We start from the raw sequence: 12,282 nt of genomic DNA, 5'->3' as shown, positions 1-12,282 counted from the left end.
CAATTATAAGATTAAAACCAGTTTTTTAGCCCCTAGGTGCCGTAGGCACGGGCTAAAAAAACTGGTTTTAATCTTATGATTGTACATTTTTATATTCGTAGAAAGCTGGATATAATACGATGCTAGACATAGTTTTTTCGTATGGATGAGAACCGGTTCCTATCCACCGGATTCGAATGAATACGAGAAAGATATTTATCTCGTTACTCCCACCTCCTCAGCTCAAGAAGTTTAGCTACTCTAAATCTTCTTTTGGTGCAAATTGTTAAGGGTTACAAAAAAGGTAATTTGGTGACTTAGATTTACTATAAACAGAGAGAAATAGTTTAATTGTAAAATAACAATTATGCCTTTGCTTAGTTTCATATTCTGTTTCTTAAAATTTAACATTTACAGAAAAACACATTTTGCTCTCTATGATGGTTATTTGTGCCTTGCTGAAATGTTAAAAGTCAAATATTTCTTTTTGGAGTAAGTAAGTTATTTGTAAAGATGCTTTGAAAAATAAAAACACATGTACAGTATACGTTACAAAAAATGACCGGTCTTTAAGATGCTATTGCCCCTTTCTAATAAAGTTTTAACCATATTTTTTTTTGTGTGTGCTCTTTATACATATGTATGCTTGTGTTTGGTGCGGCTAATGAGATTAAAGAACATTTCCCACAATTGGCAGGCTTTAAAAGAAGATATTCAAAATGTCAAAAATCAACCAATTATGTATTTTGAGTGAATTTTTTTCTACCTCTTACCGAAGCGGTCTCACTAAAAGTTGTCTCAGCGCCTTGATAGCTGAGATATCAAGCTACCAAGCTAGGATAGTACACTGAGATACCACAGTGAGAGGGTAGAGAAAACTAAACTTCAATATCTCAACCCTAGCTCCACTTATGGCGAGCTTAAGTCAAACCAAAGACTCATACCTGGAATCCTGAAAATCGAAAATTGGAAATGTCTGGATTCTAGCCTATAAGGGGCCCTAAGGGTACTCTAAAGTCATTTTAGACTCTGGGTTCAAATGGTAACTGCCTTTTATTCCTTCTGCCATTACCAAAAAGCTAAAGAACTTTTTTCTAGCCCTTCTGTGGGCTGAGATCTGAAAATTAGACACTCTGGGCACAAAGCAGAATTTTATGCTTGAGATAAAACTCTGATTAATCCCTAGGCTAAAATTAATTTTACTATGTGATTTTTGGGCTTAAGTAAAATTCACTTAAAATAATAATAGGTTGAATTTTGAAATTTTTAATTTTTTCTTTTATAATCTGCCGGATGTCGGTAAAAGTTCTTTGATCTAATTGACCACAACACACACAATTATACATATATATAAAAAGCACACATACAAAAATAGGGTTACAACTTTATTAGATGGGAGGCAGGAACATTTTAAAGACCGGTCATTTTTCGTAACGTATACTGTTTATGTCCTAAATTACTTATAATCTATGGATATAGTAATACTTGTTATATGCTGATTTTAGGGAATTTGCTTCTTATTTAAATTTACATTTCTACGTAATAGGCTGGCTCTGTTTTTACTAAATTTAATTCATAAACATAAAAAAATTTATGCGCTTCAAACTTTTCAACCATTTAAAATGACCATCTTAATGGTATATTAAAACCTACTGCAATTGTATCAACTCAGTAAATTAACTAATAATCCAACCTATATTTTTGAATGGCTGAAAAATAGACATAGTCTGTAATGGAAAGTGGAGGGGGTAATTTATTTTGCAAAATTGATTTCACTCGTGAGAGTGAAGCTACCCTCCCAAAAAATAGTTATTATCCTACCCTGGACATTTAAGAAGCTTCTTTGTAAAGGAGAACTATACTAATCCAGCGGTTAGCGAAATCCTAAATTTTAGACAGACAAGCACGCAAAAATATCCTTTTACATTAACGTGAGGAAAATAAAAAAATTATTATGTCTACTTAATCTAATGAATTTTGAGAATTTGTACAAAATTGATAGAAATAGAGTCGTCCTATTATAATTAAACAGTTGACTTGACTTAAGAAATGTTATCAAGATGTAGAGATCAAATCAATGGTATGCGATCACTGCAGCATATTGTCACATCTACATAGTGATTCACTTTAGAGAGAGAGGGGGGACAATGGGCTGTTTATTCACTAGTCCCCAAAGTTTAATAATAATATATTCTTATTCGTTGGCTTAACAACTTTGGGGACTATAGTAAATTTTGATATGATGGATCATTAAGTTGACTGTTAAAATTTTCAACCACTAATTTTGATGTACTATTACTAAGGGATAATTTCGTGTATTATTGTTTGGGATGTACATCAATTTATCGGCCATTGTCTTTTCCCGTTAGATCCCTGGTTTCATTGAGTATTTTAAAGACACATAATGATAATGTATTCTTATTCGTTTGCTTAACAACTTTGGGGACTATAGTAAATTTTGATTTGATGGATCATTAAGTTAAGTGTTCAAATTTTCAACCACTAATTTTAATCTACTGAAGGGGTAATTTTGTGTATCATTATTTGAGATGTACATCAATTTATCGGCCATTGTCTTTTCCCTTTAGATCACTGGTTTCATTTAGAATTCTAAAGACAAATGAATAAGTGTATTTGTATTATGGCAAGAGCATCGCAAAAGAGAACGGAAACTTTTGGTGTTGTAATAATATGCTAATCTGATATTATGACACATGTGCGGAAGGGAAAGCACACACAAACATCAAGAGTGTCACATCATAGCAGGAAGGGAGAGGTTATGGAAGAATTGTAATTCTTCCCCCATATTTTACAATTGAAAGGAGAAGTCAACGGCATTTATATCTTACAAGAAATTGAGGCAGATTTATTCATAAATGCATTTTATATTATGAATCGGTGAGAAGATGAATATATCTAACATATTCCTATCCCTAAATCTCTGCCCTAAAAGGAAAACAGTTCATAGATATTCTCCAATATTAGTCAATTTGAATCTAGTAAGGTTTGTGTGTATTTTTATCTGATTTTACCATTGGTACCCATTTCTTTCTTAGAATCTTCATTTTAGGGGTAACATTCATGAGTATTTTCAAATTTATATAAAGTATAACATAAAATGATTTTTTTTCTTTTATTCAAGAAAAAGCTAACAAGCCCCAAAATGTGATTGGAGCACTCCCTACAGACAAACAAACTTTGGCACTATATTTATTTTGTTTGAATTATAACTAAGCTAAGCCATCTAGGGAAATCAAATCAATTGATAAATCTCTTTGAAATTTTCAATATATAGAATTTTATTTATTTAGATTTCCCTAATGGGTTGCATGTCTTTTGGTAGGCCGAGAAAGTACGCCCCTTAAATCTAATGAATCTATGGGGAGGTAGTTGGCAGAAATATAGCCAAAAACCTTCACTTAGCTTTTCGTTCAATAGTTAGCGAGATCCTAATGAACAAAAAAATATATACTTAATAAGTTAAACGTTGCCACTGACATATTTAAGTTATTCCGTTATCAAAATACTCACGTCGACATCATACACAACATCATGATGATATAACAAAAGAACTAAGGTCTAACAGGATGATTCTAATTTTCTAAAAGGAAATAAAGCAAATATTTTGTTAAATATCTAAAAAGGGTCTTTGCCCTTTCTGTCACATCCTGGTCATTTTGATAACAATCCAGGTAGCAGGTCTGGTGGGAGAAACAGTTGTTGATTAGTTTAATTGCCATTGGTCTATTGCTCTCTGATTTTAACAAATAAGAACATTTTATTAAAAAACTTGCTATGTTTTTACTGAAAGGGGTAGTTGCACTAAGTGCATTTAAAAGTGAACTGCATATTCTTTTCTGTTCAATAGTTTAAACTACATCTATAGGACATATATTTGAAAGAATTTAAATTTTCTACCAGGTAGTTTTAAAAATACTGGGAAATTATACTTTTTGTGTATATGCAACATAAATGGCTGTCCTGTTTTCAAAAAAACAGCATGATGACTTTTTTTCTGGTGCCTAATAGATTGGTATTTATTGTAATACAAAATTTTATATTTTAGATGGTATTTTTTTCACTTTTGGTTGCAGTCAAACTTTTTAAATGCACTTCATGCAACTATCCATTCAAAAAAGCATTCAGCTATGATTTTCAACAAAAAAATCGACATTTATAGAAATACCCTCCTCCTCCCGCCCATGTTTTTTTTATATTGAATTTAGCCCTTTAAATCCGATACCTGTATTAAATTCAATGTAGAATATTTAGAAATTTAAAATTCTGAGGTTTAAGGTAAATCCCTTTTCTGAATATTTTTTATCGGGAATAAAAGAATTTTTATCAAATATTTTTTTATCTTTTTTTTGGAAAAAAAAAGAAAATTAGTCTTTATCTTTCTACCAATTTAAGACATATTAATGTTTTCTCGTTAAATCATGGCCTCTAAAACCATGAAATTCAGAGGTTTGTCAGTTACAATTTTTAATACTTCTCTAAACATAATGTACATAAAAGGAAAACTAATTTTATGTTATGTTGAGTAAGGTTAAAGAATTAGGATAATAAAAAAGTGTAACTTACACCATGCTCTACGTATTTTTATAAGATTGCAAATGCCTTTATTTGTGAAATATTTACATGAATATAGAATTATTAGTAAATCTCTTTAAGTCACTTTTATTTTGTTTTTATGTTTTTTATTTATCTTAATATTTTATTTTAAATTATTTTCATTAATTGTAGAATTTGTTTTTGCTTGCTATATAATTAAAAGGTAATTATTATCAGTAAATAAAAGTACCTATTTTATTTGATTTTTCATGTACTTTTAAATTATTCAAGTTTTGCACACAAAAAAACTATTTTAGAATAAAAACTTAAGCTCTGCTAATTGTCACAAAATGCACTTAAATGTCATTTTCCCCACCAAAAACTTTTAAAAGCAATTTTTAATCTAACTAACTATTACTTCACGACCCCCCCCCCTTTCCTTATCTTTAGAAGTTCTTATTTAAAGTAGGGTAATTTTATCGAAAAATATATTTTTTGGTTCCAATCTATCTGGAAGTATGAAATAATCATTATTAAGACTAAAAGAAATTTTATTGCGTTTGGAAATAATTCTTGATTGTGCGTCTAAAGGTAACACTTTTCCCCCTACATTTAAAAAGAGGACCTGTTTATTAAAGTGAGCAATAAGAAATTTCAATACCTTATTTAGCGTTGGTTCCCGCTCCCACTTTAGCTTGCAGATTGAGTTCTGAGCTGGATCTTTAAATCATTTTAGTGGTGAGCCAGATCGGGGTGAGCCGAAGGGGTGAGCTAGATCGGGGTGAGCCAAGCCAGTCAGGGTGGTTGACCTCGATCTGGCTCACCCAGCTCTGAAAAGTTTTTGGACGGGTCAATAGCTTTCCGTAATCGATTTTTAAAAAAATCAAATAAGGTTGGGTAGAAGAGGGTTCATTAACGTTTAACAAGTTATTTAAGAGTGGATGGGAGGGTTATGGTGTGGTCCACCAGGCATTAAGGTGGACTGTGCCAAATTCTCGTTCGCTTATTGATTGATCTCTATTGACTGATGAGTGACCTCAAGTTTCTGAGCTCTGAGCTCATTTGTCATTAGTTAAATGCATATTCAGTAATTTAAGATAATTTAAGAAAAAATGGTGTTTGAGAATTCATTTATCAAACCCTCCACATCGGACCCCCCCCCCCCCCACACACACACACTTCTATGAAATGTAAAATTTTCCCTTTGTAAACAGAAAATATTGTGGAGAGAGGAGGGTGTGGGAAAGTGTTGATTAGCTATTGTACTTTCCTTTATTGACCATTAACAAAGTCAAATATGTTCAAGTTACCAAAGAAAGATTTTTACATTATTTTAATTAATATGTCTTTATCCTTATATTCCTTTATACCTAAACTGCAAATCAGACGGACGAATAAAGTTAGTTATATAGTAATAGTACATGTCAATTAATTTCAAAATGCATAATTTTACAAAAAATTAATTTATTTTTTCTAGGTAATGATGACTCATTTTTAGATGAATTTTTAAAAATCAACTCATACTATGTAAAACAAGTTTTTATTCTAAACGTAATTTAAAGATTTTTAAAAAGTTGTTAAATTTTTAAATTATGATGCTAACAATTTATTGAGTTATTACATTAGAGGTTTAATCCTTTTTATACATTTTTGAAACACAGGAACTCATAAAACCCGATTGAAGAATAAATGATGGTGGAAAGTTTGGGTACCGCTAGTTAGTGTTACCCAATCAAGATTTAATATTAGTATATAAGCTTACGGATGGAAAACTTGTATTTAAAACATTTTAGGACCAAAATAATTTACAGTTTATTTTCCCCTCCCTCTCCTTTCTCTCCATAAATGTAATAGTTTATTCCCTCTATTAAAGTTAACTTAATTGTAACCACTCCTTTTATATTACAGACAGATATGTCGACACCATCCTTCAAATTGCTACAATGACAATGTTAGTTATTTCCCCCCCTCCCCCAATCCTTTTTCAACATTTAAAAAAAGTTTATTTTTGCCAAATAAGCTAAAAGCTCTTCAAACAAATTGGATTTAAAGGGGGTTTATTGGGCCTGTTCCATTAGAAGGATTTTAACGATCTGTCTAAAATGATACATATGCCCCCTTGTAAGGGCGTATTGCGTATAGTTCAGTTCTTATAATGGAAATATTATATTTGCAAAAAATATTTTTCATTCTGTCAAAAATAAGATGAAGAACTTAAAATATTATTTGCTTTACGGTGCCATAACTCGGCACAATGTAAATATAGCTTTTTATGGCAAAATATGAAAGGTTATTTTTTACCCATTAATGTATATATTTTAATAGAGACTTAAATCCCCCCCCTCCCTTTCCGTTTGTAGTTCTTACTTTATTCTTACTTTTATGTTTATACAATAAAGATAAAATCGAGTAATAGCAAAATTTGTATACATTTTTATTCAACAGAACAGCAATAAGCTGGAAAAAATGATAGAATATTGGTAAATTTTGAAGGTAAGATGAAATGACCGAAAATTAATATAAAATACTAGATGGGCCATGAGCTATTTGTAGCTTTCCCTGGTGACATGGAAACTGTCTTCCACTTGGTTGGAAGTTGTCTTGATTATACATCTATTCTTATACATTTTTTGACCTAAAGACGAGGAAAAGTACAGCCACTAGCACGAGAACGCACTTAGAGCGATGTACTTAGTAGACAAGAAGTATTTTCTTTAAATCCAATAGCAACGATGAACTATAAAAGCCAGAGCATTTCTAATTTTTTTAAGCATCTGACTAACATAACAACAGACGGATAACTTAATTCGTTTACTCTTTGGCAGGGCTTCGAACCTAAAACTTATCAGTGCATACATTTTTGGCATGGATGTATAAACGTATAATTTCAAGCTTATAACGATTTCCAATGTTATGTTAATTTCTTTTCATTCCACTTTAACATTATAATATGCTATCTTGGAAAAGCGAAGATTCTATAGAATTGCATCTAATCTACAACTCGCTTACCCCCAATAAGCTTCTGAATATAAGATTTTACCCGTGAAAATTGATTATTTTACTCAAACCTAATTTTGGACAACCCTTCTATATTTTTATTTTAATATAAAGAACAACATTTCTAATCCATGCAGGGCTGTATCCCTCAGGGGCACTATTCCTGTGGTACTCCTAAAACCATCACTTAAAATATTCTAACTTAAAATAGGAATAAAAATATTTTTTTCTCTGTGATTCATCATATACGATTTGAGGGAAGCCACAAGAGATTTTAATAGGCCTTCATATTATTGTTTTAATATTTAAAATGGACTTTTCGTCCTTATTACATGAATTATGAAGCAACGTTCAAAATATCTTTGACTGTTCTAGTATTATAGCTCCCTGTCCCTCTCTCTCTCTACGTATTAACGAACAGACGCATATTAAATGTAGAAAATCTTAAATAATACATTTTGTACAAAAAAGATAATATTTTTGTTTGAAGAAAAAACTATATTTGGATCTAAAGGCCGGATTAAGAAGCTTTGCAAACAAATGAAAATATTTTGCCAGGTTTTTTGGACAAAGCTACTCTATATTTTAATTTGTCTGTCTGTCAGTCCGTAAAGCTCTAGAGAAAATAAAATTTTTCTACTACTTTTCAAGATAGATGGCTTTATTTTTTATGAAGCTATCCTATACCAATGATCATCAAGTATATAGCCTCCTTTTTACGTCAGTCTGTAAGTCATGCTCCAAAAACAAATAAATGGTTTGTGCAGGATTTCTTAAGGATGTTGTCATTCTTGTTTTCATATTTTTATGTCTTTTATCTTTTTTATTAGAAATTTTCTTACTTGAAAAATAAGAATGAAATATTGGTTAAAATAAAGGATTATTGCAAATAATGAGAAACTTATTTTTATTTTTTTTTGTCGTTCCAGAATTAGAAAGATATTTATAAGGGCTTGTAGTAGGTACCTAATTTAAGTAACTTTATTATTTATTTGTTAAAATGTATATTTCTATAACAATCACCCTCCCTTTCCTTATGTTTAATCTACTTATTAAAATTTCATGATTAATCCAATAAATTTATCAAAATGTTGATTGAAAATAAATTAATGAAAATGCTACGGAATTGAAAACTGAATTAATTTGTGTAATTACAGTTTAATATTATTTACTTGCATGCTGAAACGAAATATCTAAATATAGTCACAATTCTAGAGGGATAATTACGACCCAAAATAGATTTTCGTTAGATAGATCATTGTTAGAACTTTCAACAACAAAAAATCTTTTAAATTAGAAGAAAGAAAGGAATTAAAAATAGTTATAATGGAGATAGAAATAAATAAATTTATACATAAAAAGAGTTAGAAATACAGACAAATAGATAGATACACATAAAATTAAGCTAACATATAGAAGAACTGTTATTTGGATATATAGATATTTAGATAATTGGATAGAAAAATAGACGGATAGATAGACAGACAAACAGACAAATGAAAGACACATTTATAGATAGGCAGAAACATAGACAAACAGATAAATACTAAAACAATACTAGTTCGATCGACATCCAGTCAGATTTCAAGACTTTCAGATAGCCAGAAAATACATATAAAAGATACAGACAAACTGGTAGATAGAATTAGAAACCCATGATACCACTACAAAAATATATAGATAGACATCCATATGTACGACATCTTTCGTGTAAAGAAACATTATTGGCTTCGATTGTGCGCTTAATAGACTCTTTTTAAACACGTTCACTCGTTACGACTCACATCAAATATCTAGCCAAAATAAAAAGATAGAAAGTTATTGCATTTTGCAGAACATTCCTTGACTCAAGATGTGATAAATAGAGGCAAAATATTTTTTTCGAGCAAATCCCACTCACCAAATATATAGATAAATAGAAGAAATCTAATCTTATCGTATTTTTTAATGATATTTAGATAGATAGATATTTATTAATTCCACTAATTATAACAATTATTATATAAGTTCATTACATTGAATAAACAATATCAATAATAAGATATTAAATATAACTAGGAAGATCATGGCACTACATTTGTATAATAGATACTATTGTAGGTTTACCCATGACTTAATTATAATTTTCATGTTACTGATTGTGAGAAGACGGCGGAGGACAAGGCAGGCTGAAGGCTGAGAGTATGTTTATAAGTAATTATTTTATGGACATGTACAAGGGTTATTGTGTAGGTTTTAGTAGCAGATATTGCAATTATGATCGCTACAGTTTATGAATAGTTTGTATTTATCTATAAAGTGTTTTAGTATTGCTTTTTTAAATTTTTTTCTGTTTTTTATTTGTTTTAATTCTATATTTAGTTCATTCCAGTCTTTGGGAATGGTAAATTTTGTTATAGATGATTTGTTTGCTCCGTTTATTTTCAAGTTCCAAATATTCCTGCGTAGTCTCTCATGTGGAACTTCTTTTTTTATTAAGTTTAGAATTGCAGTTGGTGCGTATTCATAGAAAACGGAGTGTCCTATTAATAGGTTATTGTATGTGATTAGATCTTTGAATTTAAGAATTTTGTATTTCTTAAAGAGTGGTTCAGTGTGGATTCTTCTGGATGATCCATGTATGTTTAAAATGATACGTTTTTGTATAGTAGTGATTGTATTTAAAGCTTTTGTGTTGTTTGGTGCCCAAATGCTAATTCCATATTCTATGAAAGGCTTACCTAGTGCATTGTAGCATAGTATTTTTTGCTTTGTTGGAATCTCTTTTTTTATGTTTCTTAAGATATGATTGCATGTATTTAATTTACTTATTGTTTTATTGATGTGGCTATTAAAATTTGCTTTTTCATCTAATAGAAATCCTAGGAATTTGAAAGAGGATTCTTGAGTATTAATGTGATTGCTTTTAACAGTTTGTATGATGGTATCGTTTATTTTAATGTTAATTTCTTGTTTTGTGTTGAAATTTATAATTCTGGTTTTAGTGGGGTTTAGGGTTAGTTTATTGTGGTTGAACCATTCAGTGATTTCTGCCATTATAGTGTTTCCTAGGGTTTCTATTTCTGTTTTGTTTTTGCCACTTACTGCAATCATGGTGTCATCTGCAAAGAGATTTATGAAACATTTGATCATGTCTGGTAAATCATTTATATAAATGATGAAAAGTAATGGTCCTAGTATTGATCCTTGTGGCACCCCAAATTTTGAAGCTAGAAAGTTGGAGAATTTTTCTCCGATTTTGCATGTATGTGTTCTGCCATTTAAATAATTTTTGAACCAGTTGAGTTCTGTATTTTGTATTCCTATTTTTTTTAGTTTGGTTAGTAGTATGTTTATGTCAACGGTGTCAAATGCTTTGGTAAGATCTATGAATATGGAAGATGTTGACATCTTATTATCTTTGTCCTTTTCGATTTTTTCCATAGTTGCAATCATTGCATGTATGCATGAGTGTAATGATCTGAATCCAAATTGCTTGCATGCAAGTATATTGTTTTTTTCTAAGTACATTCTTAGTTGGTGAGCAACAACTTTTTCAAGCACTTTGGAAATGGCATTTATAAGAGCGATTGGTCTGTAGTTGTTAGGATCGGTTTTGCTGCCTTTTTTGTAGATTTCAACGATGATTGCTGCTTTTAATCTGTTGTGAACAATACCTGAATGTAGTGAGCTGTTTATTATATTAGCTAATACTCTGGGTATTTTTTGTAAGATCGTTTTGATTATGACACTTGGGATTCCATCTGGTCCTGCAGATAGTTTAGGTTTTAGTGTCTTATTTATTTTTGTTATATCATCAGCTGTTATGTTTTTGAATTTGAACCTAGTGTTTTGTTCATGTATGTTATTTATGTATTCTTGTTGTTTTGTATTGTCTGTATGAATTTTATTTGATAGCTCTGTACCAATTCCGTTAAAGAATTTGTTTAGCTCTGTAGCAATGTCGATATCTTCAGTTAGTTCTTTATTGTTAATTATTATTTTGTCAGGTTTAGTATTTTTTTTGTTATTAGTGTGTCTGTTTGTGGCTTTGTTGATTGATCTCCACATAGCTTTGGAGTCGTGTTTAGTTTTTTTTAATTCATTTTCATAGTATTTAATTTTAGCTTTCCTAATTTTGGATTGTAGCTCTTTTTTAAACTCTACGTGTTGTGTGTTATGTAAAGGTAGTTTACTTTTAAGTTTTTTAAGGTATAATTTCCTTTCAATTTTGAATAGTTTCTTAATCTCGTCATCTATCCATGGCGAAAAATTGGTGTCTTTTTTTTTATCTTTTTTTAAGGTGTATTTTTTGTTTGGGAATGATTCATTAAATATATTGTCTATTTTATTGAAAAATTTGTTCCATTTGTCAATTGTGTTGTTTGTATTGAGAATGTGCGACCAGTCTTCATTGATTAGTTTAATTGAGAAGTGGTTTATGTTGTCAGTGTTAAATTTTCTGCGGTGATAAGTGTTGGTAGTATTTTTGTAGGTGATATCTGTTTTTTGAATGGATTTAATGATTAAGAAGTGGTCAGTAATTGAGTTGCATATGATATAGTTTTTACTGTTATTATAATTATTTGATAGTATATTATCAATGATAGAAGCAGTGTTATTAGTGACTCTAGTGGGTCTGTTGATTAGGGGTATTATGTTTTGATTTTCAAAGGTCTGGTAGAATTTTCTAATACTTTCCATAGTGTTATATTTAAGGATGTCCATGTTTAGATCTCCAAGTATATCATAGTTAGTGTTTGGGAAATGTGT

At 30.2% G+C, this 12,282-nt stretch overlaps 1 protein-coding gene across 2 annotated transcripts in view; it reads left to right on the top strand.

The window, feature by feature from the left end:
• The window catches only part of RASSF8 (ras association domain-containing protein 8), a 204,355-nt gene that overhangs the window by 112,639 nt on the left and 79,434 nt on the right, over window positions 1-12,282 (top strand). The window lies entirely within an intron of this gene.

Source organism: Acartia tonsa, chromosome 12 (assembly GCF_053477335.1).
Source record: "Acartia tonsa isolate MP-2025a chromosome 12, ASM5347733v1, whole genome shotgun sequence".
Classification (NCBI taxonomy): Eukaryota; Metazoa; Arthropoda; class Copepoda; order Calanoida; family Acartiidae; genus Acartia; species Acartia tonsa.
The sequence above is the reverse complement of the archived record's forward strand: the minus strand, read 5'-3'. Positions and strand labels throughout refer to the sequence as shown.